This window comes from Zootoca vivipara, chromosome 15 (assembly GCF_965207765.1).
Source record: "Zootoca vivipara chromosome 15, rZooViv2.hap1.1, whole genome shotgun sequence".
In the NCBI taxonomy this organism is placed as follows: domain Eukaryota; kingdom Metazoa; phylum Chordata; class Lepidosauria; order Squamata; family Lacertidae; genus Zootoca; species Zootoca vivipara.
This window is the reverse complement of record NC_142598.1, coordinates 25,819,490-25,845,412: the sequence shown is the minus strand read 5'-3', so window position 1 is coordinate 25,845,412 and position 25,923 is coordinate 25,819,490. Positions and strand designations below refer to the sequence as shown.

The following is a 25,923-nucleotide window of genomic DNA, read 5'->3' as shown; positions in this document are numbered from 1 at the left end:
GTCCCAGCTCCTGCCAACCTAGCAGTTCGAAAGCACGTCAAAGTGCAAGTAGATAAATAGGTACTGCTACAGCGGGAAGGTAAACGGTGTTTCCATGTGCTGCTCTGGTTCACCAGAAGCGGCTTTGTCATGCTGGCCACATGACCTGGAAGCTGTACGCCGGCTCCCTCGGCCAATAACGCGAGATGAGCACCGCAACCCCAGAGTCGGTCACGATTGGACCTAATGGTCAGGGGTCCCTTTACCTTTACAGAATGTTTGTATCTGTGTTTCGCTGTGATTGTTTGCTACCTTTGCAGAGACGTGGGGTATTCTTTTCCAGCTTTTCTAATAATCTCTAAGCTAGAGCCAAATGTTGGACACTGCACCAATACCAATACCAATACCATGAATTCTAAGTCTTGAAATTTATGCAGAGCGGCAGGCCTCCAGTGCAGGCCCATGGATTAAGACACAAGGGTGGAGAGTTTGTTCTACCAGAAATGGTAAGCTAAACCCAACCTCTACATTTGGGCATAGTTGGTTTTCTTTGCTTGAAAAACACCTCCTTGCTTTAAAAATAAAATAAAATAAAATAATGATGCCCTGAGTCAGAACTGAAATGTCTCTCAGGCACTACATTTCTCTCCTACTAAATAATTATTAAGCACAAGCACAGAAGTTATTGAACCCCTGCCCAGACCAATGGGCAAAGCACATCCCAACAACGTCTAATATGAATCAAATATGAAAGGCTGAAAGAGAGCTGGACTTGATGAAGAGAAGAGTGTAAAGGCCGAGAGCGAAAATCTATTGCTGAAGCTAAGCAAGTTTAGGTTTTTATGACTCAAGAGTGTGACCTGTGTACCAATTCACTAGGTGGGATTCAGCAAGCCACAGCTCCCTCGTGGGAATAATCATTGCTATTTTTCTATTTTTAAAAAAAGAGCTCTCCATGAACACCTCCCTCATTCTCTTATGATGTCAATGGCACCCAGCTGAGTGGTACCGGAAATGAGTTCCAGTGAATTGCAGCTGGGGGGGGGGAGCCCTGGGGATAATAATCTTTGCCTATTTTATAGCATGAATGAATTGATATAGATTTAGAAAATTTGTGCTATTCTTTGGTGTGATATAAATGTATATACCAAAAAACACAAGCAGTAAAACGCAAACAAACACAACTGGTAAAATGTCATGGTGGGACACACCTAATAATAACGAACAAGCAGGACTAGTAAAATATAGTAAAGAGTATTAAAAACCACCAAATGCCTGGGAAAACACAAATGGCTTAACTTGATGACCCCCTCACCCACCCACCCCCAGAAAAACAATCTTGCGGTGCAGCAATCTCTGGGGAGGGAATTTCACAAACATGGCACACACACCCCAAGAAAAGCCCTTTTCCCTTGTTACCATCCACTTCACCTCACCCAGCAGGGAAAACTGTTACCATGACCCTGGATGGTCAGTGTGACTTTATCAACCGGTTGGCTAATACCTCCTTGGTCAGATAAACCAACCATTCACAGCAGCTCCATCTTTTCATATCTGAGCTTCAGTTTATTAGCTCTCATCCAACCCAATTTTGACTCCACTTGCCCATTCACTACCACCACCATTGCAACGTCCATATCAGTTAAAATTAAGAGAACAAGTTGGGTGTCATCAGCACTATCAATGGCGCCGCACTCCAAATGGCTCGCCCAAACGTCGCCAGTGGTTTCATGTAGATGTTAAGTTAACATTTGGGACCAGAACAGGATTCTGTGGCACACAACAGCTCCAACGGCATGGGGCCCGGCGGTAGCAGAAGTCCCCGTGACCCATCTTCAGCATTCAGTCTGCCAGGAAATGAAACCACAGCTGATTCCCACCTGAGACATGTGGTCCAAAGGTTATCAAAAGCTGCTGAAAGGTCCAAGGTGATCATTAGGGTCACATCCCCCTTGTCTTCTTTTCGATCATGGTTTCAGCACTAAACCCAGTTCATATCATCCACGTAAACCAAAAGTGTCTGGAGCTGATCTGCAACCACCCACTCAAGTACCGTGTTCAAAAAGGGAATGTTTACAAATGGCTGGTGCCCGAGACAATTCTCAAGTCCAACGAAGACTTTTTAGGAGCAGCCTGACATTCCTCAAGATGGTTTGGGCCACTCTCTCTCCCAGTAACACATCTCCTAGATTCAACCAGTATGAGCCAAGAAAGGTAAGAATTGAACAATCAGACGGTCAATATCCAAGCAACAGCAAAAATATGGTCTTCTGGTCCCATTTGTGCTGCATCTAAACACTTGTGACTCATTTTGAATACCCTAATAACTATGCTGATATTTGTTTTTATTATGCTATGTAGTTTAATTATATATCGTTCTCCCTCTGTTGCTTCATGTTTTGGGTTGAAACAGGGGGGCTGGTGACCTTACAAAATATTTCTGAGCTTACCTACCTCTTTATGCTGTTCATTAGCTCTTGAAAAAGAAATGGCCATTCATCTTCTACATAAGGGAAGTTAATACAGAATAGTGTTGAAAGTCATAAGGGACCCATTAGTAGTATCACTTTGCTTAGGGACTGTGGGTATATTAGTCCTCAGCAAGAGGAAGGAGGAAAAGACCCAAAGAAGTTATCTTCCTGGGGAAAAACGGGAAAGCATGACGTTTTACTACATTTGTTCCTACTGGCATGATGCACCCATAAATAGCTCAAGGTACAGAAGCTTCTGCAAGTGCAGAGAGAGAGAAACACGGTGATAATGTCTGCTGTTGTGCTGCCCTAAAGCCAAAGTGACTTGCAAGGCATGTGACTAAAATGGAATGTATGTACAGTATGAGGATATTAATCTTAAGTCTTATGATGACTGCAAAACAATGGACACTGGACCCTTATGTGAAGATTGTTACTTCCTTTTGGCCAACATGTCCTATTAGCTAATTGATATCTTCCCCAGCCACCCTTAGTCATTAATAATTATCTAAATTTACTAGCTCGTTGCAGTCATGGGAAGCATATCCACAGTAGAGCCACAACTGTTTATGTGTCTTCCCTCCATGAAGTGATGCACACACGGGACACACATTCTGTCCTCCAGTGACCCTGCAAGGTGCATTAGGCAGACAAAGTGAACGGGTGTATGATGACCCAGTGAATTTCACGGCCAAGTAAGTGGCCATTGGAACCAATGTTCTTTATCTCTAAAACCCAACACTTGATCTGCACATGTCAGTAGTTGAGCCTGCAGAGGATTCTGATCCCGGAGCCTGGAGTATGCTAGGCAGCCTAAATTACCACTACCTAAGCTCAGCCCAGAGGAAACTACTAGACAACCCAGTCAGACTTTTTGAAATCAAAACTTGCTATCTGTTATGACGAAGGGGAAACTCAATTGCTATTGTTCCTTGTTCTTGCCCAGGAGCTACCTCGCCACACCCAGCTTTGATTCATTCCTAGTCAATGTTCAAAATTAGCCAAGCACATTTTGCACCTGGCTATTGACCACTTGCGGCCAAGTGAAGATGCCTGGGCATCAAGATGGCGCCTGACATCTCCTCTATCTGGAGGGGCATGTCTGGGGATCATTAGATCTGGACTGTTTTCACACATTAATCAATACCACGTCCTGTAGAATTCTATCCCATATATGCATACACATACACATACACACACACACACACACTGCACTATCGGAATAAATTTCTAGAATGCTTTTTCGGTCCAGCCTGAGCAGGAGCAGTCAACATTAAGAAAAAGTAGTAGGAATAGGCCAATATATAATGTGGACTGTCCCTGGATCAAGTGACTTTTCTTCTTTAAGTTCCCAAAGCTCTTAACCTAGCTCAAGGGTGTCACGTGAACCAGCCAGATGTTTAACTGAGAATCAATCACAGTCAGTTCATCATTTGAAAAGTATGACTTCAGAGCCATCTTACCCAAAAATGGCAATTAGATATTCCGTTTTGGCGCCTTGCTTATATACCTAAGTTTCTAACACTGTCAGACATGCCAGGAACCAGATTTACCACCACTATGATCAACGGGAAATCAAAATGTTACTTAATATGTCTTTGTCAGAGAAACTCTGCTTTGCATATTTGCAATCATGGATAGAAAGGTGAGACAACAGTCACTTAAAGTGGACTGTTTTTCAATATTATCCTTTCAGTTCCCCAGCAACCTGTATCAGCCAGTTTCCAGCAGTTCTCCAGAATATCTGCAAGGCAAGACTTGAGCGCCATCCATCAGAAGTTGGCCTCTACTACTAACTTATCTTGCCAAGCCCTGCATCGATGAATGGAAGCAACCCAACTGGCCTTGAGCTACTCATTTCAGTGGGTCTCTGCACAGAAGATCCTGGTGATCTGCACCTACAGACTGCAATTCCCAAACAACCAATCACACAGAGAAGGGTAAACATGAGCAGTGTATTTAGAAGCCTATCATGGTGAAGAAGGAAAAAAATCAATAGTTATTTAAAGCATTTCTAAAGAACTGGAGAGGAATGCAGGCTGAAAAACGGAGAGAGACTGGTAGCTCTTCACTATGCAGTGAAGCTACCTTTTAACGAGAAAGCCTGAAACACAAGATGAGTGAGTTGCACCCATCCCCAACAGCTAAGTTCAGCTTCATTCAGTGTGAGAATCTGGACCTGAATGTAAGCGAAGGCACCCACTCTTGCAATGTCATTGGCACCAACGTAGGAAGAGTTTGTGTGAGGTGACCAGCCACCAACCTCACTGTAACTGAATGTAAAACCTTGAACAGTCAGGCGTAGATTAGATAAAAACACACGTCCTAACTCACTTTATAAAAAAACCAAAAACCAACCTTCTTGCAGAAGCTAGTGAAAAGCTAGCGAGATAAGGTTCCAGCTACACAGCTCTTGTTTCATGTGTACCTTCCTATCCCATGTGCTTCTGGGAAATGCAGATTACACCTCACAACTGAGACCTCATTTGAATCGAGTCACGCCATTAAAAGAACACCTAAGAAAGGTATCTATTTGCAGGCTGCAAATCCTGCTGAATAGGCAACAGAAAATCAAGAAGGATGTACTCATAACTGAGTAAAACACTGGAATCCTTCAAGATGTAGCTGTATATTATTATTATTATTATTATTATTATTATTATTATTATTATTATTAGCCAATTTTCAAATGCACTTAACAGAGAAACCAGCAGCCATACAGATCACTCAATTCTGACCTTGCATATCTCCCCATGAGCATATGAGAATTTCCTTTATGAGAGGTCCTCTAACATGTGCCGTGGTGTTTTTTTTCCAGGGTTTCTCTTAATTGCCAACACAAAACCTATTGGAGGCACTGCTAATTAAACGGCATGGTTTTATATAGGAGGGAGAAAAAGGCCACCTAATCTATAGGACCTTCCTGTTTAAGAGACAACCAGGATAGCGTTCTACTGTTACGTAGCAATTACATAATTGCATGGTCTATCCTGTATCATTTGCAGTATTCTGTACCCTTCTCCACTTAACAGCTACAGCACAAATGTTCTCAGATGATTGCGGCTACTGAACAAAACAGCCTCTGCGCTGGAGACAAAGGGATCTGCTTGTGACAATGGAGCTTCATCAGAAGCTTAGGACTTTTCACATGACTGAATGCTTCCTTTTCTCCAGATCTGTGGAAACCCTCCCCTTCCCAGCCTTCATTATACAATGCTTTTGGAATATCCTTCAATTGCTCCAGGAGAAATTAAAAGGCAGGTTTGGGGGGGGTGGGGAGGAGGGAAGGGGTTGAAGCCAAGAAATCCTGCTGGGTTGAACTTTTCAGATGACAACACACAAAGGTGGTGCTTTATTGCAGAATGGGGAGGCTGCAGTATAAAGGACAAGATGTGGAGCGTTGAGGGGCGGTGGGAGAGAGAGAGAGCGAAATCTATTTAGACTTCCTGCACTGGCATGAAATGGCTGCTTTTCTTCTTAGTGCCAGCTCCAATGCTTCATGTTGACATTACACATCCTGTGCTGCAGATCCACCCCCATGCTGCTGCTTGCCCAACAGAATTATCTCCTGCGTCACAGCAGTGGCAACGGATCTGCTGGCTCTGCAGATCCGAGAGGCACCATTTCAAAGCTCTCTTAATGCAAGCAAGCAACTGGACACACATTTACCAGATACTCTAGTCTGGGTGAGCCTGTGGGCCACTCTTAGCAAAACATTACTCAGCCTAACATTCTGCTATCCAGATGGTCTCGCTTCCCTCTTGGGATCAGACCCATTCAGCTTTATTTCATTACAACCAAAATAAAATAAAATTACACACCCACCCACAACTCTGGTCCTAACACAGGGGTAGTGCGACTGGTGTGTCTCCAACAGGGCTGCTGAGATGACCATGATCTAAAGAGTAATTGGAAACCACACACCAACAGAGAACAGGAATCTTCTGGAGAGAGGGAGGGAAACTGAAATGATCTGCCAGCTTAGGTACTCTGAAAACGTAAGCAGCATAGATGCCTCCTTGTATTCTGAACAATCACATAGTTCTCCCTTCATAGTGCCCTGGTTGCATCTCCCCCTTCATTGATTCATTCAGTTATTTTAATTGCCGACTGCAGCAATAGTCCTTAAATTCAAAACGACATGCTTATACAAAGGACCTTTGTGGTATTCCCTTGCTACTAGACTCATCAATATAAACAAGGGTGATGAAAGAAGAGAAGCCGGTTGAGTATGGATGAAGGAAGGAGAAAATGAGCCATCTTATGGCACCCTCACTGCTGTAATGCACATAAACTCCCATCAGATACATTAAGTTCAACCAAAAACTCATGCTCTCCAAGCAATCGCCTACATTAAAATGAAATCACCGAGCACAGTCCTTCCCCCCCCCCCACTCAAAAAATTACAAGATTTGGGTATACTTCTGCACAAAGATCAGAACATCAAACCCTAAGCGTTCATCTGTACTACATACTTATTTCAGATTTATTTTAATTCCACAGCTTCCCCAATGAGTAGGGGATCAAAGATTTGAAGTTTGAATTATTTATTTATATTAGATGACTGGTATAAGTCAGTGAAAGTACCATACCTGTAGGAGTTAGGCAAAAATCCAGAACTAAACTCATGTTCCATTAGACTCCAGTGATCTGCATACAGGCTCCCTCAAGATCTAGCCATTATTTTCTTCCTATTGCCACAATGCTAAGATAGCTGGACTTAACAAAAGTTTTGTAAATCTAGATTTAGGCTCTTCCACGCTGATGCCAAAAGGAAACAGGAAGCAAATTACCAAACAAAACAAAGCGCTAAGCCACTGAAACAGCAACCAATGCTAGCAACCGTAGATCCCATGTTTAATTTGTTTGAGGAGGGACTTCTGTTGGGAATGGGAATTCACACTACAGTGGTACCTCTGGTTAAGAACTTAATTCATTCCGGAGGTCCGTTCTTAACCTGAAACTGTTCTTAATCTGAAGCACCACTTTAGCCAATGAGGCCTCCTGCTGCCGCTGCGCCGCCAGAGCACGATTTCTCTTCTCATCCTGAAGCAAAGTTCTTAACCTGAGGTACTATTTCTGGGATAGCGGAGTTTGTAACCTGAAGCGTTTGTAACCCGAGGTACCACTGTACTTCCAGTACAGGAAAGTTCACCAAGGAGACTCCATCACGCCTCTCTTTTGTCTCCCATACTGTTGAAACGTACTTCACAAGCTTCCTCGCGACTAGGACTTTTCTCTCTCCCGCTTTTAATTTTGTTACTCTGCAAAGCACTATGCCCATTGGTGGAGCTACACAAATGACGAGGATGCAAAAATATGCAAACTGCCTTTCCCCATCATCAAATTACTTCACTGGGGACAATAAGCAGCCTGTTGGGCATTTTTTAAAAACTACCGTAAGATGAGGCATTGTAGACTTTACCTTCGTCTGTCTTTCTTTCCTGGAGAGTTGGAATTTGCCTTTACAAACCGTTGATGAAGATATTGTATCTCATCTTCAAAACCTGAAGCGTGCGCGCACACACACACACACACACACACACACACACACACACACACAGAGGCAACCCATGTCTGTATATGGTAACAGAACCTCCAAAGCACCATTGCATGATCTGAAACATCATCCACCATGCTAAAAATAGTCAACCCACCCCTTGAAGTCTCAAGAGACCATCTGATATTGCAGTATAGCATTAGCAAAGCTAAGTAGACATGAACGCTTAAAATAAACATCTCCAACGTGAAGACCAGAAGGCTGTCACACCCTATTTTGCCCTCTGTGAAGTGGCTTGAGAGCTATACCTGAAGGAACATCCAGAAAGCCTTTTAGCTCGAGAACAGCAAAGACCCAACTTCTTTATATATATATATATATAATATGCAGCAGAGATTAAGAACAACTAGGGTAGGGTTGTCATATTTTTCTTAAGACATGGGCTACTGGCTTCTGAGAGTTAAATGAGAGGAGGTTTACAGCCACTGTTGAAATGAGATACCACGGATGTTCCTACTGAGATTCCATTGGCTCAAGGGAATTTCTTTCTCCTGTTCTCAGAGTTACTATTAACACAGGGTCAACTTGACAAAGCTGATTGGGAAGCCATTTACAGGGATGACGAGCAGAAACACTTCTTTAAAAAAAAAAGATCGAAAGCTTATTTTAATTTTTGGAATTCAATTGTGAAGATGATGATTAGTTTAGGGCGACTTTAAGGAGGGGTAGAAACATTCATGGAGGCCAGGGTATCAATGGCTAGTAAGCTATGACTGCTATATAGAATTTCCATATGCAGAGGAAGTATCTCTTTACATAGCTGATGGGACAAGCAGAGGCAGATGTAGACCATCACCTCCATGCTCAGCTTATTAAACTTCCCGGGGACTCTAGCTGTCTAAAGGTAACATCACTTCTATTCTTATTAATTCTGCTCAAACCGTGCAGCTGTCTCTCTGTGTGTAGAATAAAGCCAGCTTCAAACCATGGTTCAATATCCTGGCTTGTTCCGCCGCTGGCAAGTATAGTGTCCTTGCTTGGACTACATGGAAAACTATGCTTAATAAGGACTTTTGGTTTGATTGCTCACACCAGAAACAGAGGAGAAAAGGGACTTGACTGTATGAGTTGGGAAATGGTTCCTTTTTGCCTTGGCTTAATAAACCTAGATGGGATCATCCAAAACCACGCCTCTGGTTAAGGAAAACAAACTGTGGTTAAAGGTTATGTCTGCACAAGGTCACGGAGTTAAAACATGTTTTTCTATTTAGGAGCAAAAAAAAATCATTTGGGGTGGGAGGAAATCACGCTTTGGAGATAAAACAATAAGTCATGTCATGTATTATTTCACAAAGCTACAAATATTATGACTGTCAACCGAATAACATAGGCAACTAAGCTACGGCTTCAAAGGAAGCAGTGCTACACTTTATTCTCCCACAGAAATCAATGTGACTTAAAGACTATGAGAATATTGCTTTTCCAATCTCACTGAGAAGCACTGCCCTGCTTTTTCACTGCTGGGCTCTGCTTCAGAAAAAAAGTTTAGAGACACAAGTCGTCAAGCCAAGGATCTCTTCCTCGTTGTCATTCCCAGTTGGTAAATAAAGACCCAAATAAAAAGTCATTAAATTGCTCAGCAATTTAAGATACAGGGTTGATTCCAGCCAAGTCATCATCATAGCATGATGACTGACATTGACAGACGTACGTTAGCCATGTACACCGATGTCAGTGCGACCACTCCAAGTATGACTTAGTTGGATGGCTACAAACCATTATTTGGTAGTACACTGTACTGTATGTTCAAATGTTTTAGATTATGTTCTTAGATAGTATAAAGTCTCTATTTAGTTGCAAAGCAATGTATTTTAATTCTTCGGAAGAGACTGGGATTATAGAATGAGTGGGAACTCTTTAGGAGTTTGTATACTGCTTGTTCATTAAAAACCTTTAAGTGGTTTCCAGAGAATAAAATATACATTTAAATTATCAGAGTTAACGATAAGTTAACCTAATAAATTTCAAAATCTAAATCAAATCAGTAGTTAAAATATACATTAAAATATAAAATTGCGTATTAAAATCCATATCAACTTTACATATCTGGGTAGGCTCCCTTTAAAAAAAAGAAAAAGAAAGAACTTTCAGCAAGCACCGAATACAACCCAGTGAAGATTGCAAGTGGAGACCAAACACTATGCGATACTCGTAAAACTTAAATTGGTTATTTAATTGACATTGACTTTAATCAATGTCTCCCCAAATCAACCTGCTACTCTAGAGTTCAAGCTCTGAATGGCATTCTTTACAAAATCTAAGCTTATTATTTCAGATATGGTCCCATTCTATACAAAAGTGTAAGAGGCAATAAAATCCTATTCATGTTTAGTCCCACTGTCCTCAGTGGGGTTGACTCCCCTGTCGGCATGCCTAGGATTTCTGCCTAAGAGATCTTAAAAACGCTCTTTCAAAACCATGGAGTCAATAAACACCATCAAAAAAAACAGCAAGTGGGAGAAAACCATTTTCAATAGTGGCATTTAAAAGGAGGAAACCAACAGCATGATTTGCCATTAATCAAAATCGTGAAAATCTTGTTTGTCTGAATCCATTATCGCCCAATCCAATGAAACTGTGGAATATTTGGTTCAAATCAGTGTTCAGCTATGAATTCTCCGACCTAGTGCCCCTGAATTAGATATTACTTTCTGAACCTTGTTTTCCCTATTAAATACAGAAATAACCAACACGAATGTTTTTGCATGAAAGAGAGCATTATCATTGCTGTAGAAACAAAACCTATCTTGCTCTGAACAAACAGCCTGTCCGTTGAGGAAGTCAACTGAGCACAAATAGTAAGCCCTCTTCCCTATACTGTACCTCCACACAGCAATACAAGGAAAGAGAAATAAAAATCTGGAATGCCAATCTCTTGGGCATGTTAGTAAGCAGGTATATATTATTCCTGGAGTAACAAATCCATTATCTCCACAACCAAGAATATGTACCGGTAACCACAAGACTACATATTCTTCCAAGAAGAGGCACATTATTTCACAAATTACTACAGTGGGTAAAGATAACCTGATTGATTGCACCGATTTTCACCAAACTGGTTATGAGTTTCTGTATTTAAAACACTTGGGATGGAAATCTTGATGGGAGGAGATCAAAAATGGAGTGCTTTGTCTGCATGTCTGCATTGGTTTTAAGCATAGAGCAAAGACATTTAAAGTACTGGGCTTGGATCCAGACTTGCTCTTCCACAAACAGAAGGGTTCCTTCTCTTCACAGAATCACAGAACTGTAGAGTTGGAAGGGACCCCAAGGGTCACCCAATCCAACTCCCTCCAATGCAGGAATATGCAGCCGTCCCATATGCGAATGGAAACTGCCACCATGGAATTATCAACACCACACTCTAACCAACTGAGCTATCCAGAAGAGTCAGCGATCCTGAGCATCATCATCACTGGAGGAAGTTGGTGGGGAGGCAAAATTCACCAGTCAACCAGTGTAGATATTGCTGAGCCAGATGGACCAATGGTCTGACTCAGAATAAGGCTGTTTCCTATGTTCCTGTGTCCTCTGATCCCCCAGAGTAGCTCTTTGGGGACCACAGGGGCTATAGGGAGGAGGGCTGCAGAGCGAGTCAGCAAAAATCACCTCTCCCCTTCCTCCAGTGGTACGTCCTGTGGGTAGCATCCCATTCTATCATTGCATTTGAAGCCTTCAGACCCATGTGGGTGAATGCATACACCCCTCAGGGTCACTAGATAGAACCAGCCTTCTCCAATGCCAAACTCGGAGGCAAATACAGTAGGTATAAATGAACAGCATCCATAGCCATGGAACTGAGCAGAAGGCCATTTTGCACTCTCCAGATCCTTGCAAAAGAGGTCCTCTGGAGGAGGGAGTTGCTGACCAGGCATCAATTGCATTAAAAGTTGAAAATCTTCTTTACCAACTAGTGCTTCCATTTTTGTCAACACTTCTAGATAAGACGGAATAGTCCTGGGAAGTTTTATTTTCAATTGAAAACGTAACTAGTTATGACACAGTATAACAACGTGAGGCTTAAATTCACACTTTAGCTTCTCCCATAACCTTCAGCCCTCAGTTATAGTTTGAATCTCTCTCTCCCCACCCCACCCCCTTGCTGATGGGGCTGTTTTTCTCTTCTTCAGCCACCTGTCCAAAATATCATGGAACCAGACAGTGTTCACAAATGACATCGCTTTCCATTTTTAGTACTTGTTGACCAAAAGAAAGCCAAAGAGGAAAGAAAACCCTTTCCTCAAGCTTTGTCATCTGAAGTCTACTGAATGGAGTGGAAGGTGGGTGTTTCTTCTGAAGTCTACTGCCTTTGGGGTTGTGTGTGTCTTTCTATAGAAAAAAGCTTCGCAAAAGACGGTCTTCTTTTTAGCGTGCCCCATCATTACCTACTTTGCTTCTCCTTCCTCAGTGCAGATACTTCTGTTAGCAGAGAGTTTCCACTACACATTGCTTATGGAATGTCTTAACCTACTTTTGTGCTTGCTCAACAGCTCTGCCTGCTTTCCGCTCCTGTGTGTCTCGTTTCCTTTTCCTGACAGTGATCCTTGCATCCTTTGAAAGCCAACCCTGCTGTGGTGACATCAGCCGAGGTCCCACTTTTTAGGCTCTTTCCAACGCATTCCATTAATATGAGCCACTCGGTGGTTTTAACATCACATATCTTAATTTCCTAGACAGCTTTAGATGCTTCGGGTGTCAGAAGGCTTTACGAGATGTCAGATGGTTTCACAAGAATGTTGTGCCACAGGTCATTCCTTTCCCTTGATAATTACTAAGTAATTAACTGCAATGTAAAGTAGTAGGGAGAGAGGGAGAGACAAAAGGCTCAGCAGGGTGGAGTAAATAGCAACCACCCTCCAAATAGTCACGTCAGCAGTCCTGCAGGCCAGTGTAAACCATATTTAAAAAAACAACAAAGCCCTCATAATATGCAAAGAATGATTTGAAGCATATATAGGTTCATAGAATTAGAGTTTGAAGGAACCTTGAGAATCATGGTAGTCCAGTGGTTTTCAACCAGCGTGCAAAAGGAAACAGTCCAAATTCCCTGACTTTGCCCTGACTATGTAGCGCACTGGTTTTCAACCAGTGTGCCATGGCACCCTGGGGTGCCTTGAATGCCTTGAAGGTCAACACTGGCCACTTTCCCTTTCATTCTTTCTTTCTTTCTTTCTTTCTTTCCTTCCCTCCCTCCTCTGATGCCCTCTCGCATTTCTGCCTCCCAAAGGCTTGTACAGCTGTTTATTGCAGCAGCCCTGGCTATACGCTCTGCAGGTGAATGGTGCCTCTAGGAGGCACCTCTCTTTGGGGCAGGGAGGGCAGCTCAGAAATAAGGGACAGCAGCAGCAGCTACCCAGAGGACTCCCAGGGAGAGGGGAGAGGAGAGGAGGCTGAGGGAACACCCCACAAGTGAGGGTGTTCGAAAAAGGGGTGACACAGAAAGAATGCAGTTGGTCAAGGGAGCCATGGACTCAACAAGGTTGAAAACCTCTGATCTATCTAGGCCAACCCCCCGCAATGCAGGAATACGCAGCTGTCCCATACGAGGATGGAGCCTGCAACCTTGACGTTTTGAGCACCATGCTCTAACCCAGGCATCCCCAAACTGCGGCCCTCCAGATGTTTTGGCCTACAACTCCCATGATCCCTAGCTAACAGGACCAGTGGTCAGGGATGATGGGAATTGTAGTCCAAAACATCTGGAGGGCCAAAGTTTGGGGATGCCTGCTCTAACCAACTGGGCTACTAAAAGGACTTAGCATTCTCTGAGGACACAAGTCTTCTTTGGTTGATGCTGTCCATTTCACCTTCATACCTTGTGATAGCTGGCTGATGGGAGCTGTGAGTTAGGAAATCTCTGGTTCAAATCTCATCTCAGCCATTAACTTCCCAGATGGCCTTAAATGGCAACTTTCCGCTCAGCCTCCCTTCCAAGCCCCATTTACAATGTGGGGGTAATAATACTAAGGTACATTACAAGGCTGCAGTAGGAATTGTTGAGCTGGTGTATGTGAATCACTCTGAGTAACAGGGCAAAATACAAATGCAAACATCTTTATGATAGCTGTCAAGATATGCCAATGCTTGCAGTGCCTCCACAGTCATTACTCTCAGGAAGCAATTTTACCGAACACTCACTGGTGAAGCTGCATAGAATTAACTAAATGCTTAAAACAATTCACTGTTTACCCGGTCTGCACAAGTTTAACTCCCAGTAAAAATAAGTAAATTACCTCACCATACCTTTTCAGTGAATATTGTATCAGCAGCAATGCATTTTACTTCCCCCTAATCAAAAACAATAGCTTTGTTCCTTTGCTAATCACTTGTACATGGCAGCACAAAACAATGTCGCTTTTCAGAACGTTTATGACTTCCTCCAGAGGTTTTTCTGTTCTTTCCACCGATGACCAACTTGGGACATCAGAACTCACCAGATCATTTAATAGAAACCTTTCCTGCAACACAATCTGTGCTTTCAACTATCTCTTCGGTCACGTACCCACACACAAAGCAAGGTTGGGGTTGGTTAACCAGAGGAAAAGCAAAGTCAGTAGAAGCAGAATGTTTCCTTTTTGCCAATAAAGACCAGATAAAAAATTGGCGGCAAATGCAACTGCTGAAGCTAAGGTGAAGTGGTTTTGAGCAATCCCTGGAAGGAAGACCACCAGGAGCCATATATACAGGTTTTAAACAGATACGCCAGACATTTTTTGAAGACTCTTTTTAGGATCGTTATAATGCTGGAAATATACTAACACCTTTGGCATGTACATACACCCAGCCAAGCAACTCCAAAGTTAGTGGTTGTTGCTGCGATTACTGCAGAGAATGGAATTGCTGGAGGGAAAATTGAGAAGGTCTACAAAACCACTGAACACAACTCGCTCCCAGAACCTCACCTCTCATGTTGAGTGTCTATGCAATCCTACCCAAGCAGAGAGAAACCCAACCCTTTCACTATTACTCTACTTAAGCAGGACTCCTGCTGGCAAGGGCCAACTGTGTCCTTTCAAGAAAAACAGCACTCCCAGTCAGCTGATTCCACATAGTCCTAAGCCAAGTGCTTGAGTTAATTCAACACTACTCTGGCCATGCAGGAAGAGCTCCTCATGGGAAAGTAGCTCCCTTATGGCTAAGCTAGCACTGGAAGGGCCCATAATTCATGCCAGCCACTCACTTTATGGGAAAGGCTACACAACTACTGTAAAAGCAAAGCTGCTCACATCACCAGTGTGAAGGGTTACACACCCAATTTATCACTGGTATTACACCATGTCTTTCCTGAGGTCATGCAATTCTTCCTCACCTGAGTATCTTTTGTTACTGAGCAGCATTCCAACTGATTTTCTCCTCAAGAACAATAGGGGGCTAATGGAAGAAAAAGGTAAGTGCTGTTCTTGTATTTGGTCCTACATTCAGGCCACGATCTGGCTAAAATTAATTATTTCCGGTACGTAAGTCCCATTAAGTATAGTAAGACTTGCTAGTCACTTTTGACTTAATTGTGTCATAGATTCCAATAGGACTCGGTCACAAGCCACTTTCACCCGACTAGGGTCATGCAGTTGAGTTTTACTATCCAGTGGTCATGATTTGGGGAGGGGAGTAAAGTATACACTTAATGCAACCTAAATAAATCTTAGGGACGCGGGTGGCGCTGCAGGTTAAACCACTGAGCCTAGGGCTTGCGGATCGGAAGGTCGGTGGTTCAAATCCCGGCGATGGGGTGAGCTCCTGTTGCTCAGTCCCAGCTCCTGCCAACCTAGCAGTTTGAAAGCACGTCAAAGTGCAAGTAGATAAACAGGAAGGTAAATGGCGTTTCCGTGTGCTGCTCTGGTTCGCCAGAAGCAGCTTTGTCATGCTGGCCACATGACCTGGAAGCTGTACGCCGGCTCCCTCGGCTAGTAAAGTGAGATGAGCACCGCAACCCCAGAATCGGTCACGACTGGACCTAATGGTCAGGGGTCCCTTTACCTTTACCTTTAAATAATCTTCAGGGCTAGCCAGGTTGAGATGACAGTCGACTAACCAGTCAGAATTAACCATTGTTATCTGTAGAATATTCTATAGTGTCAAGAACTTCCTTGCGTAAGCGGTAATTGCATCATGAAGTCATCTGATAGCAATGGCGAGATTGAAAAGCTCCCTTGATTCCAAAGTGTTGCAGGACTCTGTCTCTCTCTCTCTCTCTCTCTCTCTCTCTCTCTCTGCACACAAATGCAAATTTCCAACTACAACTTGCCATCACCCGCAAGAATGTCCTCCCCTCTCTTAAACTGGTCACACCATGTGGTCTACTTCTTCTTAATGAGATAGCAAAAAGTGCTGATGACGCCAAGGTTGCAAGTTCGATCCCCGTATGGGCCTATTCCTGCATTGCAGGGGGTTGGACTAGATGATCCTCAGGGTCCCTTCCAACTCTACAATTCTATGATTCTAATTAAAAGAGGAACAACCAACAAGTGCCCAAGAGTCAAGTCTACCAGCCAGTCCACTCCACTTGCTTTGGACTGGAGAGCCCTTGATGTGAACAGGCACGGTGCTCTATAAAACTACTAGTCTTTCAGTAGGGAGCCATTATGTAATTAGCCAAATCCCGTCCTTTGCTATTATTTTAAAAATAATAATGCTCTGACCACTCAACTAGTCTTTGACACATTAGACTGGTCTACCAATCTATCAAGTTTATTACCAGCTCATCCTGCATAGATCCAACTGAAACTGTAAACCAGGCATCCCCAAACTTCGGCCCTCCAGATGTTTTAGACTACAGTTCCCATCATCCCTGACCACTGGTCCTCTTAGCTAGGGATCATGGGAGTTGAAGGCCAAAACATCTGGAGGGCCGCAGTTTGGGGGTGCCTGCTGTAAACACCCAAGTGCCTTGGCCCACCATTTTTTCCATTTTCAGTTTAGAGCACGCAATGCAATTTTTAAAAGTCTACTTGTCATAGTGCTACATCAATTGTCACAAAGTTCTCCCATTTTCTAATTCTGTACCCTCTTGAAGGAAAAAAAAAGGAAGCAGAAGAAGATGCTCCGATGCCTCGGAGATGACACCAACAGATGAAGTCAAGAAATAATTCAGATGCATCTCTGAAATTCTGTTCCCTTCAACCAAGAAGATAGTTTAACTTAAGATAATTATCTTCTCTGTGCCTTCCCCCTCCTCTTTCTTCTCTCAGCACTGGCATACAAACCATGCTATTTTAGCTTCTTTCCTGTTCTCCCAGTTCTTCTGGAACATTTTATTTTCAACAGTCAACTCATCTGGAATACTGCCATAGTGAAGTTCATCTATTACAATGTTAACTGTATCTCTCCCAGCAGCAGCTATCACCTTTACATTCAAGAATTTATTATCACTGTTCTAAATATATTTTTTACATATTAAAAAAAAACACGCACAGAAAAGACATAAGCCTGCTCTACAGACACTTTCACCCCAACATCTTCACCCAGAATTGCATATTCTTTTCCTGGTTATAAAAAGAAGAAAGAGAAATGCTTAACACTTTTACGATTTCCTAAACTTCAAAAGAAACATAAAATGGTTAGGGGAAGGCATAAACAAAGATGATGATGATGATGATGATGATGAATAAGAAGAAGATAGATTAGATAGATAGATGATGGATAGATAGATAGATAGATAGATACATAGATAGATAGATAGATAGATAGATAGATAGATAGATAGATAGATAGAGATGATAGATAGATAGATAGATGATAGATAGATAGATAGATAGATAGATAGATAGATAGATAGATAGATAGATAGATAGATAGATATAGATGATAGATAGATGGAAGGACAGATTAAAAAAACCTAGTAACATTGTGAACTCTTGTTATCAGAAAAGTGCAAGTCTGGAAGGAGGAAAGATCAAAAGTGTTAATGCAACAAACAAACAAAACCTAAGAATTGCCTTCCTCAACCAGATCATAGCCTCAAGGAAGGCATCTGTCTGTTCCCAATAGTATCCAAGCAGATGCCTCTGGGAACCCATGGAGAAACTTCTTTCCCCATATCTTACCCTGCACCTGATTATCAGAGATGTCTACCCTTCTGTTATGGATAAGGGTAACTTAGTTAATTAATTTCTTATCCACACTTTACTACAAGGTCCCATGGTGGGTCATAACAATAAAATATGCCATTATAAAAATAGCTGTTCATGGGTCTATGGTCTATAACAGGCATCCCCAAACTGCGGCCCTCCAGATGTTTTGGCCTACAACTCCCATGATCCCTAGCTAACAGGACCAGTGGTCAGGGATGGTGGGAATTGTAGTCCAAAACATCTGGAGGGCCGAAGTTTGGGGATGCCTGGTCTATAGGTAAAGGTAAAGGGACCCCTGACCATTAGGTCCAGTTGTGACCGGCTCTGGGGTTGCGCACTCATCTCGTATTATTGGCTGAGGGAGCCGGCGTATAGCTTCCAGGTCATGTGGCCAGCATGACTAAGCCACTTCTGGCAAACCAGAGCAGCACACGGAAACACCGTTTACCTTCCCGCTGTAGTGGTTCCTCTTTATCTACTTGCATTTGACGTGCTTTCAAACTGCTAGGTTGGCAGGAGCTGGGACCGAGCAATGGGAGCTCACCCTGTCACAGGGATTCGAACCGCTGACCTTCTGATCAGCAAGCCCTAGGCTCAGTGGTTTAACCCACAGCGCCACCTTGCCTAAATCTTCAGTCACCTATGCTTGTGGCTCCTATATTTCTCGTAGCCAAAGATTTCATGAGTGCTATCATGAGCTTCAACATTCAATGTAGCTTTCTGTATTCTGCCTTACTTTATTTTTTACGGAAGTGGGGATTATACATTTATAAATATCCACCCATGGTCCGGATATTTAAGTACTGGCTGTGCCGAATATTTTGGGGTTCAGTAAGCGACAAATACTTTTTTTTTAAGTGCCTGTTGCAACACTGGTATGCCGCGTGAACTTTCGTTTACTCATATTAAAAAATAGCCTCCATGAACTGGTCTATTCACCAACTAGTACACTGTTGCGATGACTCCATAATTACTCATTGCAGGTTTCTTTAATCTGTCTAAGCCAGTGGTGGCCAAACTTGGCCCTCCCGTTGTTTTTGGACTACAACTCCCATCATCCCTAGCCAACAGGACCAGTGGCCAGGGATGATGGGAATTGTAGTCCCAAAAGCCAAGTTTGGCCACCACTGGTCTAAGCAATGCCCCAACTTAATGCAAAAAGAGGGGCTGCCATGGATGTTGGAACATTAAGCCACCTTGTTGGAGGCAAGGTGTATCTTGAAAGGCCCTTAAAAGCATTGATTCTCATACACACAACATTCTGCCAATATAATGGCAGTGACATTTTTCCAGGGATGGAGTAAGGACGCACCAGGATTCCCTGAAGCAGCCTGCGTTCCAGCTGGAAATGACAAAGGACCTCCCTGAAAATACCATTCCCTAGAAAATATGGTAGCTGTGCTACCCCACAGTTGCAAGGTGAATGCCTACCCCTTGGTTAAGATGACATAGGTGTCTATTTTAGTACAAGAGTGAAACGTGCCTCGAAGTTAAATACAAGAATGTAACAACCCTCTTGGAATCATACAATTGTAGAGCTGCAAGGGACACGAACGGTCATCTAGTCCAACGCCCCCCTTTCAATGCAGGAATGAATGAACTCTGCTCCCAGTATCAAACATTTGGCCTGACCCATCTTCTTTTCCTTGTAGAAATCACCACCATAGGAGTTATTGAGTGCAATTCACTTCTGTTACTTGAAATATGACACATCCCTATTAAAATAAAATTTGGGGAAAGTGCTTCAAGCACCCAAATAAAATAGCTTTCTAGCCATGGTTGTTGTTATAATACTCACTGAGAAAGAAGAGGGTGGTCAAAAGACAAATTAGTACTTCCTCAAGAATCTGATACAATCAGTACCTATTAAGCATGGTTTTCTTGATTTGTCAGCAGAAGATAAGGATCCTCTATTCCTTCAAGATTGCTCTTTGCAACATCTTAAAGCCTGGTGAACTCTTGGCTACAGCTTAGCTAACTATAGATAGTCTTGCCCACCTACTTCCTCCCAGCCTCAACAATGAGTGTTAACCAGCATTGTGCTTGAACTTCTGTCTTTTCATAGATATTCATCAACATCCAAATTTCATTCTCTTTGCGTTTTCACAGTTTTAATGACAGACCTATGTTCTTCAGCTTCATTGGAGAAATTAGCTCCATTACACAGAGAGGAAGATTAGTAGAGTCTTAAATCTGGTGCAATTCTAAGTGTGTAATATTGAATATAATCCATGGAAACATTGCAGAAGTTGCTTTTAGCTTACCTCCACTATTCCCACACCCAAAAATATCTATTTCAAGAATATTCTCTTTGACTACCCTTCCTCAAAACTTAGATTTGGATTATTATAAGACTTCAGTATTTCCTTTCTAGCAATAAAATTATTTTCATGAAACGCATTTCTTTTTACCATTAATTGTCACCATAAAATTCCATCTGGCCAACTGATATTGGAACACAACTTGTCTCTACATATAACTGTGATACAATTATTTCATTTTTAACCCTCCTAAGTTAATAAAAAACCACCCCGCTAATCATATATCAGGGTCACATACACCACCATTTAGGTTTTTTAAAAAATAAATAAATGGTATTTGGCAATATAAAATATAACTGTGAAATCATATTAAGGATTATTGCTTATAGTACAGAGAAATTACAGGAAGCACAAAGAAGTATACATTTCTTACAAAAGAGATAGAAGATTCCTATCAAGGATGACATCTAGATTCAGCAGTGATAGTTCCTTTGAACTCTAATTGACACTCATATATTTTTCCTGCAATTCAAAAACCACCCAAGGATCTGAACAAACAACAACAAATGTTTAACACCTCCTTAACAGCTACATCAACACCAAATTAGTGGGTTTTTTGTAATTTTTTTAAAATCACTTTAGGGGGTCATTTAGACATCCCTTACCTTGAACTCACTTTTACTGACCTCCCATTTTAATGAAAACCCTTAAATTACTAACAAACCATCTCAGTTACAAGCCAGGTTCTGAGAAACTGTTGAGTAATATACCTGGTATTGTAGGAGAATACATGAAGGATGAAATATCACAGGTTGTAGGGGGAAGTTCTTTGGGTCACCGAAGACCCCCCAAAACATAGAAGAATTAAAAAGAAAAGTAGATCTGAGTAGCTTTTGACTACTGTTGACGTTGATCATAGAATATCAAGCTAAATCTTCAAAAGACCTACATTTTCTTACACTAGTCATCTCATTATGAACATGGCAAATTCTTCACCTTGTAGAACAATTAAATAGGTTAACAATTGAATGATATCTCTGATTTCCGTGGGAAAGGGTGATAAACTACTTCCCTCCCTCTCTCATCTCCTCAAGACAAACTCAACCACAAGCCCAAAAGAGAAAGGAATCCCTAAAATAAAATTAACTCACTGAAGAAATAAGTAGATAAGCAGCCAGTATGTAATGGGTGCATGAGTAATTTTCTCAAAGAGTCTCAAAGCAAGCTCGAACACCAGATCACCTGACACCATCTCAAGCACCATCTCAGTTCACATATTCCATGCAAGTCAAGAGGGACCATCAAGTACTGAGACACACATGTGCAAAATAGCGCTTAGAAACTCTTTTCTATTTTCTGAGCAAGAAGCGAGATTGCGGTGTTCATGCAAAGTGAACAGCAGTTTTTGATGGAAGCTGTCCTAGTCAAAGTGGTTTTTATTAGCAAGAAGAGTCTTGGCCCTTTGCTTGTTTGTTTGTTTGTTTTGCAACACCCATCACCAACCACTGATGACGAAACCACCTTCAAGCTGAGTTTAAAACAGGTCTCTTACAAAAGACCATTCACCCCAACTCTACCAATTGTCCTGTAAATTTAATTCTGCCTGTGCTATCTTTACCTTCATATATCAGAGAGCAACCATCCATAACTCTGAAACAGGTAAACCAAGTTCTTATGAACAGATATTTGTGCATATGAATAGATTCATCACGGGGAGAAAACAATAGCAGTTTGACTCAGTGTCTGCTAAAGCAAAGGAAAAATGGAACTCGTTGGCATCAGCGAGCAATGGATTGGGCCTACCACAACATCATGAAAGATTATGCAATAAATGTCTCGGCAATGAACCATTGTGCTTTGTTCACCAGCTAGAAAGAACTCAGAAGTTTGAGGAAAGAAATGTGCAACCACAACCAAAAGTTAACTAGTAAAATCAACTATTTCCCATGATTTTTTTTAAAAAAATAGATAGGGCTAGTGTTTTATCAGTAACACAGATAACATAGACAAACCCACCAAGGTCTATCATCCAAAATTTAACATTTTCAGAAATGACCATTTTGTTGATTGCATATCATGCAATGTGGGAGTTTCCTTATCTTATGGTGACTTGTAGCTATCTTTGACATACACATATATATCTACATTTCTATCACTTAAGTTTGCTTTTGCAGTTTTCCTATGGAAACCCAAACTCCTCTCAGTATTTCAAACATTTTGGCTACCTCACTTGCATTATTTCACCCCCTGCTTACCAACTTCTCAAAGAGAGCATTAATTACACTCTTATTATTCATGGTCATTGTTTTGAGGCACAGTAAAGTGTTAGGCTGCAGCTACTGTTGGTGACTCTACAGATTTAATTTTTCATCAACTTCAGATGACCCTGGAGTATTCCTAATTAGAAGCTGGAAACAAAGGTGAGAAGAAGAAAAATGCCATCTTTTTCTGAATTGCCATCATATTGTTGAAATATTAGCATCCCATATTTACATCTAAAAATAGAATTCATGTTCCAGACAAATGTCAGCATTTTAAAATCTCACTGATTTCAATGGAAAAGAGTTAAGTGCATGCTTGCTACAGTCCTGCACACAACTTACCTGGGTGTAAGCTCCACTGAACTCAATGGGGCTTACTTCTGTGTAGGTATGTATAGGATCACACTGTAACTCTTCCATGGAAATCAATGGAACTTAAATGTACTTAGGTTTGGCTGGATCATGATGATAATTCTAATGAAATTCCAACATTTCTAAGCTCCATAATTGATGTTTAGGGTCAGGTTTAGGAAGGGGGAGGGGAGAACAATGAGAGAAATTCCTCCATGAATTACAGAGCCTTAAAGATGCCTTATGGAATTTCAGAATTATTCATAATTGCATGGTTCATATATTTTTTTAAAAAAAATAAAAATCAAAGTACATACGCAGCTCCAAATTATTTGCCAAAATTGCAACACTTTCAGGAGATACCATCAATTTGAATGTCCACTGCGAGGCTATCACAAAATTTGCTTGATTGACATTGATTTCATGTCATGCTGCAGAATAACACTGTCAGGCTCATCAGATATTTATTCCTTTTTTCCCAAAAACAACAACAACAACGAAGCACGTCTTTGGTCAACTGAAGCAGCCTCTTGAAGGCCATGAAGTTCAACCCAAAAGTTACATCTAAAAGAGGTTGGTTTCAAAAATGAAACTATAAAAAAAGCAGGGGGGGAAATATGTCCTTTTGAGCACAGGTCTCTCACTCTCTGCCTGTCTCTGGAGAATCTATGAAAAGAATCTATGAAACTTCCTCAAATCGTCCATTTCCTGGAGTCAGAAAGAGAAGAGACATCAAAAAACATTGCTCACTGGAGGGGAAAAAATGTCAAGCCAGGCTTTGCCAACAAAGCTTCAGGAAAAAATGGAGAAACATCCATAATTGCATGAGCACTTCCCATCTCAGCTTTGTCTACTGGAAAAGCCTGCCCTTGCTCTCCCTCTCCTCCATTTTCTGGTGGAGCTAGAGAACATGACATGGCTTACCTGACTCAGATCACAGCCCTCTGTCCAACTATTCACTTCCTCTTAGACATGCAAGTAGCTTCATGAGACAAGCAGGCATGCACACAAAAGCATCAGCAGAAAGCAACCCCATATCTCGCCACCTTTCCCCCCCCTTCCTAGAAGGTCCTTCCCAAAAAACCAAGAGGAGCAAACTTTCTCTGGGTTGGAAAAAAGAAGGGGGGGGGAGAAAAAGGCTGAGAATCTCATCACAACAGAGGATTGCAAGCTGAGATCTCTTCAGATCTCCAGAGCCAGGATCTCCCTTTCCCTTCCACACATACACACACCCTCATGCAGAAGTAGAAAGTATAAAGCTCAGGGAAGAAAGAGGGTGAGAAATGCCTGGAGATTGTGTGTGTGCCCGCGCGAAAGAGGAGTAGCTTTGTGTTTTGGAGTCTGGACTGGAACCAAAGCAGACAGCTTGCAAATGGAGGACAAGGAGATAAAGAAAGAGGGGGGAGGAGGAGGGGAATGAAAGGGGGGAAAGCTCAGCTGCTTCTCATTCCCTGGAAAGCCATGGACACCAGGGAACCGAGCAAGAAGTGAGGCTCTCTGTTGAACCCCCCCTATCTCTTTTCTCTCTCTTTTTCCTTTCTTCCCTTCTCAAAGCAAAGAGCAAAAACTGTGTTGTAATGGCTTCTCTCCAGCTTCCACCGCTGTCCTATTCCAAGGCAACCCTTTTCAGAAAGGAAGGACCCCCACCACTAGCAGCAGCTCAACTTGAGGAAAGGCGGGAGAGAGCCTTGGTTATGTATGCCTGGGGTGGGTGGGTAGGTGTAATTTTGGGGGGGGGGGTGGTTGGAGAAGAAGAAGGTCCAGTCTACCTGCCTGAGAGAGAGGGACCAGATTTTGGAAGAAGAGGAGGAGGAGGAGGCGCAGAAAGAGAGAGAAAGAGAAAGCAAAGAAAGAAGGAAGGAGGGAAGGAAGGAAGGAAAGAAAGAAAGAGGTCACCGGTCGAGGCAGCTCAAGAGAGCTTTTTTCCTCCCCCCCCCCCACTCTCTCTCTCTTCTCCCAGCGCCTGGGAGATCCAGTCACTTCCCCACACAGCCAAACCCCCAAGTGCCCCCACAACACACTTCTCGGCCGCGCTCCTCACACTTCTCTCTCTCTCGCCCCACAGCCGCCTTAAATGCAACAACAACACAAAATTAATTAACTGCCTTCCTTCCTCCTCCTCCTCCCACCAGCTCCACCACCACCACCTCCTCCTCCCCCATTACAGGAGACACAGAGAGACCTCTCTCTCTCTCCTCTCCTCTCAACAAAACCACCGGGTCCGCCGCCGCCACCACCTTGTGTTTTGTGTGCTCGAATTCCTCCAGCTCGCCTGAATGAATGGATCTCCTCGGTTCTCCAAGCTCCCCCCGAGGTGGTGGTGGGACAGCCCCAAAAGGAGAACCTCGCTTTGCTCTTTCCCCCTCTTTTGCTCCTCCAAGACCCGAGATGGGCTTCAAAGGCCAGAACTTACAGGAAGGTCCCGGTTGCTTGTGGCGGCGGCGGCGGCGGCTGGGTTCTTTTTCCCGTCTCCTCCTGCCTCTCGCTCCTCTTCTTCTTGCAATTGTTGTGGAAGTTGCTCCTTTCTTTTTTTCTCTTTGCTGAGGTTCTCATGTGCTCCTTGCCAGGTCTCAGCAATGGAGGATCGCCATCTTTTTCCCTGCTTTTTTTTTCTCTCTCTCTCTCTCCTCTCCCTCCCCTCTCTCTCTCTCTCCCCCTCTCCCTCTCTCCTTCACTGGCTTGCTGCAACTGCAGATGACCTGAGATATCCGTCTCTCTCTCTCTCTCTCAACCCTTCTGTGTGTCTCTCTCTGAATAATGAGCAACCAAGAGGGAGAGAGGGAGAGAGAGAAGACAATCTCCTTGCCTACCACACACAAAACGCAAGAGCACCAGGGGGTGCAAGAAGGCTTTCTAACAACAACAACAACCACGGGGGTGGTGGAGAGAGAGAGAGAGAAAGGGGGAAAGGCAAGAGGAGGAGGAGAAGGGGCAGGAGAGGTGGGGGTGGGAAGATCTTCAGAGATGGAG

General features: G+C 42.7%; 1 protein-coding gene across 10 annotated transcripts in view; it reads right to left on the bottom strand.

Moving 5' to 3' along the window:
* The window catches only part of ZNF462 (zinc finger protein 462), a 157,201-nt gene extending 131,492 nt beyond the window's left edge, over nucleotides 1–25,709 (bottom strand). For 9 of the 10 annotated variants that reach the window (XR_015947304.1, XR_015947305.1, XM_060269173.2 and 6 more), the window contains exon 1: nucleotides 25,367–25,709. The gene's annotated coding sequence lies outside the window, so the exon portion shown is untranslated. Of the gene's footprint in view, nucleotides 1–23,270; nucleotides 23,490–25,366 lie in introns of those variants that run through there. The other variant, XM_060269174.2, reaches the window with a different exon arrangement.
* Between the last annotated feature and the right edge of the window lie 214 nt (nucleotides 25,710–25,923).